The 12,198-nt window shown below is 43.7% G+C and overlaps 1 protein-coding gene across 1 annotated transcript in view; it reads right to left on the bottom strand.

Moving 5' to 3' along the window:
- Positions 1-12,198, bottom strand: part of BABAM2 (BRISC and BRCA1 A complex member 2) — a 367,400-nt gene that overhangs the window by 16,304 nt on the left and 338,898 nt on the right. The window lies entirely within an intron of this gene.

The raw sequence follows: 12,198 nt of genomic DNA, 5'->3' as shown, positions 1-12,198 counted from the left end.
GCTCTCAGGCTATTGTTTGCCAATTCTTTATCTAGTCCAAACCTCTATTTGCAGAGGAGGAGTGAAGTGAGTCCTTCACAGTCATAGGTCCCACCCAAGACCATTCAAGACCAAGACCTGCGTGGCTTAGTGGGAGGAACAGAGATGCTGCTGCAGGCCTTGGAGCCACCAGTGTGGCTGAACTAGCCACTGAGATGACTGGAGATTTTGACTCACACATTTAACTTCTCCAGAGAGGATCAAAATGCCAAGTGGAAAATCGCAGGTTAAAATCTAATAGGATTGGGAAAGAAAACCTGCAGAGAGGTAACCATCAGTTATAACCTCATAAGTATATGTTGCTAACGTTCATTCACCAGTTAGACTCAGGCACAGTCTTGAAATGTCTCTGGTGAAGGGCTGGAAGGAAAAAGGAAACAAGGACCTGGAAAGCCGCTGCCACTTGCCTATGAACAATATGAGAAGAAAACAGCAAGTTCATTTTTTCCAGTCAGTAGCTAGTCAAACATCTGACAGTGCATAAATGGTCAGAGAGGACAAACCCTCTTGTCCAGGGCTGAGAACAGGTTGTTTTGGCTGTCAAGCATTTTCAAAACAAGTTTTCTTGGTCTTATGACAGGTCGTGGCAAGAACAAGAAAATAAAGAGTGGAAGATCCCATGATCGCTGCTCCGGGCTCCCACGTGGGCTGGCTCTGCCTGCACGGTCAAGTTTGCTTTCAGAGGGTGCAGATAAAGCTGGTTTTAGGGCTAATACCACCTTGCCAGTGATGCCATTAATAGAGTGATTCCTCTAAGAACTCTCTGGCAGCCGGATAATCATCCTAGTCTAGAAGGAATCGGTCAAAGTCACTCTTAAGCCCAAGGGCGCTATTCTGTTCAAACCTACGCCCTGCTTTGTGTTAATTTTCACCTCATGTTATGTGGGCAAATTATTCCTCTGCAACTGAGGTTAGAAGCCACCTGCTCGGAGGTGGATTTTTCCATCTCAACTGCAGAACACTTGGTCAGGGTGGGGCAATCAGATCAGCAAGGAGGTACTAACGAGAAGGGCCAAGATCAAGTTGGTCTTAGAAAGTGCCATGAATTCCCCACCAGCAGGGATCTTGTTCGTAGGGGCTTCACAAACTCTGCCTGAAAGATGAGTCACACAGGACGCTGAGTGTGGCAGTGCCAAAGGACACACAGGCAAGTGGAGAGCGAGAGACCACTGTTATCAGGTAATCCAGAGAAAACGTTCAGAAATCACCCAAACAAGTGCACCAGGAATTCTCAGACACTCTAAGTCATTACTGAGGAACCCAAGGTAGTAGACGCAAACTAAAATTCTGACTCAGATTCTGAATAGTTGTGTGATGTTGGGCAAGCATTTTCCTTCTCTGGGTTTTCTCTGTTGCTACTTCCCAAGTGAGGCAGCTGATTGTCCTTCCAGCTCCCATACTGTGATCCTCAGACACCAGTGCAGGGAGCATTTGGTCAGTTACGATCATGCCTGCTATGGCCGTTTCAAACCACTCACACCACAAGGGACAGCTAAAGTTCCTGGAAGAAACTGTGAAAGAGGACTTGCTCTTATTTCATGAGACAAGTTATCAGACCACAAAGGCTTTTTCCATTCTGCCAACTGTCTGAGAGAATGTTTTGAAGAAAGAGGGCCGGGGTATGTGAAGATTGGTACAAGAGGTCCTACTCACTTCATTCCTACATCCCCGCACACAGGTGGGTCCCGCACACAGTAGGACCCATCGGCGTTTAATGTCTCTACCCAGGAAGTGATATGAAGGCAATGCTAAAGTCTGCTGTGCAGGGCCTGTATTGCCTGAGAGAGAAGACTACAAGATGGATGGGTCCTCCTTCCCCAAACAGGCAGACACACTGTTCTGATTGATTCTTGAGCTGTCTCTCCATACAGGATGCCCACCAATTTAAACTTCAGATAAACCACAAATCATGTTTCAGTGTAAGTATGTCCTAAACATTGCACGGGATATACTTACACTGAAACTGGCAACCTTAACTCTGGAGAACAAGAGTAGGTCCCTGAGAGCCCTGGGCGCTGAGGTGGCAAAGAAGCGGTGAAAGGGCCCAAGATACATTCTTTTGATAGTTTTCTACAAGCAGGACCACAGAACTTAGTTTTTACTGCCTTTCTTAATATTTCCAAGGCCAAGGGCATCTATTATAATTTACTATCTAAACCAAAGCAGATCATTGTATCAACATGTAATTTGTTAATTTAAGAAAAACCTTATTGTCTACAGAAAAAAAAGATTGAATGTTTTAGCAAGGCAGTTAATAACAGTTATTGTTCACGGAACACCAATAATATGCCAGGTATTTTACCATCTTTTTTGCATCGAACACTCACAATCCCCTGTGAAAGAGGACTGTTACGCTCTTGTACAGATGAGAAAACCAGCATCCACAGAGGTAAGAAAATACTACCAAAACGTGGCAGAACCAGGATTTGAATTCTGGTGGGTGTGATCCCAGAGCGCAAGTTCCCTCCACCCTGCAGAACCTGGCTCCCTGCCCCTTCTGTCGCTACCCTCTTCAGTCATAGGTCAGTGTATGCTGGCCTACCTGTAAGCCCCATGCTTCCCGGCCTCTGGGCCTCTGGGCACTCTGTCCCCTCTGGCAGAAGTGTCTTCCCTCCAGCTCTACACAGCAAATCCTACCCATCCTCCAATGTCAGCTTCCTTGATCTCAGGAAACAGACATCGTATCCTTTTCTCAGGACTCCTACTACATATTGCTGTCTCACAAGAGTTATTTATACAGAATTTTCATCCCGCCTCTAGTTCAGTGAAGGCAGGGACTATGTCCCACATGTCACTTAACATAGCGCCTGATACCTACGTTGAATTCAATAAACATTTGCTTAATGAAAGAATGAATGAATGGGAAAGTGCTGGTGATCTGGGTGGAACCGAATCAAACTGTCTGCCACTACAAACCCACACTGGGGCACACCAAACCTGGGTGTCCAAGGCAGAGAGCCTGGAGACTCCAGCTCTAAAAGGACAGGCACTCAAGCTGAGGAAGAGAGGCAGGGAGGGCATTTAGGAGCAGAATGCCAGTCTAAAAGTTGGGAAGTCTGATGCATATTCTCAGTTCCTGCACTAAGCTACTCTGTGACAAGTCACTTCTCTTTGGGGGCTCAGCTTCATAACCTGTGAAACAGGTGTAACGCAGTACCTATCTCACAGGATTATGAGAATTACAGGAGTTAGTATGTACAGCATTTACAGCTATGCTGGTGCAGTCCATGTACTCAATACATATTTATTACTATTGCCATCTATGAGATAATCAGGAGGGACTGGATGACCCATTATCATTTATTCTGAGAAAAACAACATAGTCTTGTCTTTACATAGATGCTCCCATAAATTTCACTTTTCTGGACAACTGGAATGATGACAGTTTAAGGATTATCTAATCCCCCAAAATGATCAATAATGGAAAATTTTGATTTTCTAAATTTTGATTTTGATTTTGAGACGAGCTACAGAGCTTCCCGCTTTGCAATTCTGACTTACATTCCATGGACTGAGTCGCTTATACCAAGGATGGCCCTGTTGTCAGAATGGAATCGCAACCAGCAAGGAACCATTCCAAAATCAATCAGCAAGCTTGTCGCTGGGGCTCTTTGAAATGAGCGGATGAATTTTACTTAGCACCTGGAGGGCAGCAACTATGTGTGTGTGTGTGTGTGTGGGGGGGGGGCTTGTGGTCCCCAAAGCTTTGCACATAGCCTGTATATAACTCTTAAATGCTTACAGAATGAATCATCAGCAATTACATAACTGCAGACCATTGTTATACTTGATTCTTACAATCACAGCTGCTCCGAAGTCTGTTCTCCTGACGGTTATGGCACCTCTACCCGGCAACGCAGCCCTGGCTCTCCAGAGAGCACACCAAGGGGGCAAACTACTTTTTCTCCTCAGAAGTGACTTTGGATGAATGACTACCCTAGACCACTCCTGCCTCACTTCTGCTTTCTTAGCTTCCATTTTCCATTAGGCGTGACTAAGCACCAGAGGTTATGTCTGTCTGGGAAGACAGGAGTCACTGGAATTTTTTATTCTCTCCTTAATGTGCTGCCTCCCTGCTGGTGTGGAGGCAGCTGTGAAGAAGTGTCTTTCTTTTGGCCTGCTCCATTATAATATCCTGTTTCTTCTTTAGAACGTTGATCCTAGTAATAAGTTGGACCACAGGAATGTTTACCTTCCCTTAAAGGTCCTCTGTGCCAGGGCTCTATACTCTCAGAAGAGCAACTTCTAGTCGAGAATACCCTGGGCTTTCCCCATGGTCACAGTAGCCCTCAGCCTCTGCGGTGAGCCCCTGGAAAGTAGGTTCCCATGCCTGGCCCCTCCATGGGTAGGGGGGTAGGTACGTGCATGCAGAAATGCTGACCTCCAGCCCTGACCCCACTGTGCTGCTCCATGAGCAAAGGAGCAGGAAACAGGCAGAGGAAAGGTAAGAGGTCAGAGGCAGCTTGGGCTGGGCTGTGGACCAGTGATCAGGGGCATCGGGTTCTAATCTTGGTACTGCCTGGCCTTGAACAAGTTCTTCCAGGAAATGAAAATGATAAATTGAATGTCACCTCTGTGCCAATCACTGTGTTATGGGTTTTATACCAATTATCTCATTTAATGTCCACTGCAATGGTTAATGCTTACCATATTCAATCTTGGCTGTACTAGATGCTCTCTAAGGTTCCTTCTATGTTCTATGTCTTTAGACTGGCCCCCAGTGTCACTCTTACCTTCCTAGATGCATTTCTGTGTGGTCACCCAATTTACCTCTACTATTGGCAGTGGATTAGAATAGTGGAAACTGCCCCAATATCTGTTCCTGTTTTTGCCCACCTGTGTAAAGCTTCTATTTTACAAGGTCACGAATTTCGTTCATTTTAGCAGGTGGTCCCTGTGCTGAATGATCTGACAACAGACAAGACAGGATCCCATTTCTGCAGAAGCAAGGCCTCTGCTTGTCATTCATGATGTGCAGAGAATGGCCAGTCTGATTGTTCTGTGATGCTTCCCCTCCCCTGCCACTTTTTTCCTTCTAGAATTCATGCCTTAATGAGAAGTGAGAGAAACAAGCACTTGGCTCTCCTGCCTTGGCTGGACTCCACATCACACATGACAGCCCTGAGCAGCCCTGGCGGCACCTGTCAGAACGCAACACGCACATCTGAACCGTCAAGCCTAATTCCCAAGAAGCTGTTTTAACTTGACATCTGAAAATGTATTGCAGCTAGAATTATTTTACTGGGTGTGTGTTCGGGGCATATGTGTGCATGTTCTGCAACTGAAGTGTTCTATAAATACCAGATACAGGTTGTACGAAAAAGCATCACGTACATAGTGTACTTAATTCCACTTAGTAGTGTTTTCAATTTGTGTCTGACCTCTGGCAACAGAGATGGAATTTTTTTCAACATGAATAAAAAAGTCTGCTAACCTACCTTAAACACCATTTTCAGTTACAATCCCAGAAATAACTTAGAGCTTAGCGAGCATCAGCTAATAGCCCTGAACTTTCAGATGAGGGTACTAAGGCCCAGAAAGGTGAAGTGTCTTTCCCAAGATCACACAGGAAATTAATAACGGTGCCCCATGAGGCCCAGATCTCCTACCTACCAGGCCACTATTCTTTGCATTTTCTTTACTTCCTGTATGTTTCTTCTTCTAACAGTTTAAAGGCAACTCTGATTCCATTAGTAAGTATATGTTTCTACTTTGGTAAACCATAAAATCCAAAACCAACTCCTCTACCCCTTCCTTTCTGACTCTGTAAGATGTCTGTCTATTTTTCCAAGAAAGAAAATGACCATAGCTCACAAACATGGAAGGAGCTGCACTTGCTTATCACGAATACTTTCCCAATGGCTGAGAGGGCTAATCAGACCCCAACCCGGGGCACTCAGGAGCTTTCACAAGGGCACAACTGAGTTCATTTCCCCGACAAAGATGTGCTGACCTGCTAGTTATTCTTTCCATGTGCAGCTTCTTCTGGTTTGCATGACTGAGTCCAGAAAGCAAACCCTAACCCTATTTTCCACTGAGAAAGCAGGATGGAGAGGGGGAGGTTCAGTCTTTAAACAGTCCTCAGAGGGGCCAGAAAATGGAATCAAAGGACACCGGGAACACAGATGGAGGACCTGGAAAAGATAGTCTGAGGGGTCCTTCCAAAGGGGAGTGAGCTGTCTGCGCTGGCTGGTAAACGCCCTGTGCCTGGTACGGCCGGAAAGGACGGTAAGCAGCTTAGCCGGGATGAGGGCTGTATTAGCAGTAATTGATGGCCGGGCTTTGTAATGGAGCTTATCATTTCACAGCAACAGATGTCACGTTCTAATAAATAACATGTTCTCTCTGACCTACGCAATTTGGAGAGGATGCCTGGACCTCAGGCAGATCTGGATTCCTCCCCATCTCTGTTGCGCTCTCTTCTGAAAGAAAAAACAAACCAAATCCCCTGAAGATACTTTTCAAAAAGATTCTCTTTGAGAGTTCAAGGATCCCCAAACGCCATGTTATTTATTTGCTGTATTTTTCTCTGCACAGCGTCTATATTTCTAAACCCCAGGAGGGACAGTCGGTGAGCTTGCCCACACAGGCGCCCAGGGCGTGCGGGTGAGTGGGAGGCTTCGGCCACTTCGGCTTTCCTCAATTCCTCAGTGGGCTTACCTGCACCGGTTCCTTTCCTGTGCTCTCAGGGTACTCCAGTCGCCCGAGCTCTCCTGGGCTGGGCCTGGAAAATTCCCTCTTCTCTCCTGAGGGGAGTTCAACTAAGATGAAGTTGGGATTTTTTAAAAGGGAACTATTCCTAGGAAACTCAAGGCAAAACAAAAGAAAAAAGAAAACCCATGAATCATAGCAGCAGTTGGGCTGCAGGTTCTGTCACTAAGGTCTGGCCCCACTGGACCCCCTGCGGCAGAGCTCCTGGTAGCTTTGTTCGCCCCAGTGCTAGCCCTGCTCCCAGTTACCCATCCCGTCCAGAGTGGCTCAGCGGGGCAGCTGCTCCCCCTTGCAGAGGGGCTGTGGGGGTGAGCAACCACAGCTGGTCACAGATCTTACCTTCCTAGTCATCCCCCTACCCTGGGTGCCAGACGGGAGTTCCAGAAATACAGACATATAAAGAGGAGGGGTGAGGCACGGGGAGCAGCAGTCCAGGGAGAGGGCTGCAAAGTCCCCACCAGGGATTACCCTAACGGGGGAGGGGTTGGATACCCAGGTTCCATAGCGGGTTCAGCTGGGGCTCCCTCTGGCCAGCTCACTGCCTGACTCCGCAGCTAAATCTCAACAGAAACAAAATCATTTGAGCTGCCCTAAAGAGCTACCAATGAAAGGGTGAAGAAGTGAGTGATTAATGCCTGGAGAAACAAATGCATAAATAGGCTCACACTATAACCACTTACACTTCATGAACACTCCCTCCCCCAGCCCACCCTTACTCCCCAAAGAATTCTCAGGCCTCAGGGCTCCCATGACCCGGCTCTGAAGTACTCTTAGAACTGGGATTTCCACACTGTGTTCCCTGGTTTCCTTGGGGTCCAGAGGGGCCTCAGAGGCCACAGGGGTGGGGTGCAAATCAGATGGGGACATCGACCTCCTTCTCTTGAATCAAAGAGAGGAGATCTACTTTTATCTATTTTATTCCGAGGACTAATGCGTAAGGCTGGATTAAAGCATTTGTCAGCTAATGAGAAGTTTAAAGAAAACAGTGTCTTTGGGAATACTAAGGTATCAAAATGAAAAATAATTGAAATAGTCCGGAATGTACCATTTTTGTAAAATTCTTAAAAGAGAAAGTTATTCTGCAAAGACAAGTGGATGACAAATAACCAAGGTATGCATGGTGAAGAGCAACATATGGGAAACCATGGACTGCTTTGGGAGTGCTTGGATAGGTTTCTAAATAAGAAAATAACATTTTTTTCTGACCTTGAGGCAAGAACAGAAATAACAGATGATTTGGTAGGTTCATGATAAATTATTCCCATGTGTTGACTGAGAAGACATTTTTTTGAAATGTTCTTTAGTAATTCCATTTATATAATGGATTTTATGGGTGACAAGCTATTGCAGTAGGTGATTTTGGGGTTAAATTCTATTCTAAGAATCTACTTAGGCCTCTAGGATCAACCTGATGCTTTATACAATGAAATTCATAGGAAACTCACTCCATGTATTCATACATTTGTCAGACTAGAAAAGATTACAAAAAAATCATTTGATGCCTTCTTCTAGACATGCAGAAGCTACGTACAAGATACTAAGTAGGTAACTAGTGGGTTCAGTTTTTTTTTAGTTTTTTTTTAAGTGACAGTTGGGTTTAATGTAGATTAAACAATTAAAGGGTGGATTTTTCCACTTTTCAAACAGGTTGTGCTGGCACCAAGCAGACACAACCACAGGGGCTAGCAACCAAGGATGGAGTGGCCTAGAACTTAAGAATCTCTGGCCACGTCACTGAGGTTGGGGGACTGTTTACTGGGGTGCATGTGAAGAAAGCAATGCAAACTCTGCTATCTTTTAACAATCTCTTTCCTCCCCCCAGGAGTAAAAACCACTGTTAGAGCTCAGTAGTAACAGTGAATTTAGCAATGTCATCGGATACCAGGTGAATACAGAAAAATCATTTGTACTGCTATCTACTAGAACAGCTGGTAAGTAAAATCTAATAAAATCATCCCAATCAAAATCTCAGCAGACTTTTCTTTTTTTTGAGGTGTAGTAGGGGCTGGAATTAGCAAACTGATTCTAAAATTTACATGGAACTGCAAAGAACCTAGAATAGCCAAAACAATCTTTAAAAAGAACAAAGCGGGAGAATGTACATTTCCTGATTTTAAGAAACACTGGTATTTAAATAGAAAAATAGATTGATGGAATAGAATAGAGTGTCCTGAAATGGACCCCCTCATATATGGTCAACTTATTTTGACAAAGGCATGAAGGTAATTCGATGGGGAAAGAATAGTGTTTTTTCAACAATTTTTTGCTGGAATACCTAGATATATATAAACCAAAAATTGACTTCAGCCTCAATATTATATCATATACAAAAATTAATTTGAGATGGATCATAGACATTAATGTCAAACCAAAGCTTCTAGAAAAAAATAGAAAAATCTCTTTGTGACCTTCTGGTAGACAAATAATTATGAGGATATGAAAAACATGAACATAAAAAGAAAACATTGATAAAACAGATTTCATTAAAAATAAAAATTATCTGCTCATCAAAAGACACTATTAAGAAAATGAAAAAGCAAGCCACAGATTGGGAAAAATATTTGTAATACATATATCTGACAATATAAAAGAACTGTTAAAACTCAATAATCAAAAGACCAACAACGCAATTAAACACTGGCAAAATTTGAACAGACACTTCACAAATGAAGATATATTAATAAACACACGAAAAGATGTTCAACATAACATTAATCACTAGGAAATCAAAATTAAAAACACAATAAGATATCACTCTGTCCCCTCTAGAATAGCTAAAATTAAAAAAACTGACAATAGCAAGTGTTGGAGAAGATATAGAACAACTGGAACCCTGTATGTTGCCAGTAGGAGTGTAAAGCGGTTTAACGACTTCGGAAAAAGCCTGTCAGTTTCGTATATACATACACATACTCTCACTCCCAGGTATTTATTTACCTACAGAATTGAAAATATAAGTCTACAAAATGGCTTATACAAGAATGTTCATAGCAGCTCTATTCATAAAATCCTCCAAGCTGGAAACAACCCAAATATGCATATGCAGATGAATGGATTAATAAATTATGGTATATTCATTGAATAGAATATTAGTTGGTATTAAAAAAGGAATGCCATAACAGATAAATCTGTTTTTTTGTGTTTTGAACACAAAAAACACAGAAGAATACAATCTGTATTATTGAATTTATAAGAAATATCTAGAAGAGGAAAAACTAAGACATGGTAATAGAAATCAAACTGTGGTTGTCTTGGGAATGAGGAGACTAATTGGAAAGAGGTAGAAGGTAATTGTCAAAACTCCATCAAAGATATACCTAAATCTGTCTACTTCATTGTATGTAAATTACACTGTAATATATAGCTTTAAAAAAGATACATACTCAAAGCGCTTGCCTTCGGAAAACTCATAATTAAGTAAATGAGATATATACTAAGATGGGAAAAATCAAAGAATAATACAAACCAGATTTCAAAGCAGTGCATGACCAATAGTGGACCAAGACTGGGAGGCGGGGAAAGGGCTTCCCGCAAGTTGCGTGCACGGGCAAGACCATGAGGAAGAACGCTGAGGGATGAGGAGATTTGAAGGGGCAGAAAAAGGGAGGAACAGAATGAACAAAGGCACTGTGGGCAACAGCAGAAGCTAAATCCAGGGCTCCTACCTAGGTCTATTCACTGACTGACCCATCAAATCAAGCCCATCCAATAGGGAGGAGTAGAGACCTGTTTTACAGAATGAAGTTCAGAAGGGTTAAGAGGCCTGCCCAAGGCCACAGAGCTTATAGGATTAGACCTTACGATAGGAACTGGGACATGCATGACCCCAAAGCCTGGGCTCACCCAGTAGAGGGCATTTCGCTTGTGAGGGCAGAATTTTCCGGACAGCCGTGAGCCAGAAGCACACATGGTAGGAAAAGCCCTGGCCAGTGCCAGTGAGTGTCCTTTCTGAGTTCACATGTTTAGAATTTTGCTCTATAGCAGAGAATAAACAGCTGACTCCACTCAAAGGGCTCCACTGCTGTTCATAAACCATGAGAGTGTTTATCTCATGGACAGAGCTCTCGAAGTGAATTATAGCCTTTTATACACTGTGTACATATAATATTTTCACAGGACAAAGAAACAGGGCGTGTAAGGAATGCTGTAGTTGACCTTTCTCTCTTTCTGTCCTTTCTCTCCAACCTTCTCCACCTACCTCCAAAGGCTATCCTGTAGGATAATGAGTGACCCGGCTGTGTTTATCCATTCTGACCTGGCATTCTGATAGAGCCCAACGCAGTTCCTCAGCTCAGTTTAAGAAGGGAGATTTGAAACTATTTCTTCTTCCTAGCATGAGCTGCTGGCTGTCTCTTTTATTACATTTAAAATGGATCCATCTTACTCCAGTAGAAAGCAGATTTTTTCAACATTACTTCAGATGTTTTCTTTAGACTGGTGTTAACATAAAGCAAATGTCTCTTGCAACTCTGAACCGATCTGTTAAGATAAACAGGCTACACTTACGATATATATTCCTATACTGAAATCACAGGCTTGTGGTCTGCAACTCCTTAAAGACTCAATTCATACATGCTAAAATGTCTGCTCTCTCACACACACATACACACACACACACACACACACACGATACCTTTGCCATGGAAACCACAAATACACTGGTTCAGACTCCATAGCACATACCACAAATAGCAGCCCATCTTCTCAGGGCAGATCCTATGCAGACACAAGGAAAGCCCAGAAAGGTAAACAATTGCAATACCTCAAACATAAAACTTACTTTAGAATCCCTTTTTTCACGTCTAGTTCAAGATATGTAAGTCTTAACCACTGTTATCAGTTACATGTGCATGTGCTTGTTTTTATTCCTTAAATAGAACTTAGGCATCCGGGACAAAAAGGACAAATACAGGGGGACAGTGCGTACTGAAGTTTCAGACACCAACTGGTCTGGGTTCCACAGAAGAGTCTCGGGAGGCCTGGGTTTCTAGAGGAAGCCCCTCTGCCGTTATTTAAAAGAGCTCCTGCTGTAAGTGAAGGTCTTGTGCTACAGGAAGTAAAGGAGATGCCAGCAGGCATTCTCCCTGGGAGGGAAAGAGGTCGTCTCAGGGAGGGGGAGGCATGAGCAAGGCACGGGCTCGTCCTACTAAACAAGTGCATTGTAGGTCTGGAAAGCCCGGTTTTGTTAGTAGGTACTTTACAACTGCTGGAAGTTTGGTATGATGGAGGCTTTGCTCTCTCTTGCTGGGCTCTAGATTCCATGACGACATGGACAACTTCTAATTTGCTTGTCATTGTGTCCCCAGCATGATGCACCCTGCCTGGAACACGGCAGACGCTCAGTAAATACTGGATGAGTGAATGAAGAGGGTGCTCAACAGACAGTCTTGATTCTCTGGAGCTTGATCCCCTTCAGCTGGGATCACACGTGTGAGCACATGGCTGTTC

The sequence above is a fragment of the Rhinolophus sinicus genome, linkage group LG05, assembly GCF_036562045.2.
Source record: "Rhinolophus sinicus isolate RSC01 linkage group LG05, ASM3656204v1, whole genome shotgun sequence".
NCBI lineage: Eukaryota > Metazoa > Chordata > Mammalia > Chiroptera > Rhinolophidae > Rhinolophus > Rhinolophus sinicus.
The sequence above is the reverse complement of the archived record's forward strand: the minus strand, read 5'-3'. Positions and strand labels throughout refer to the sequence as shown.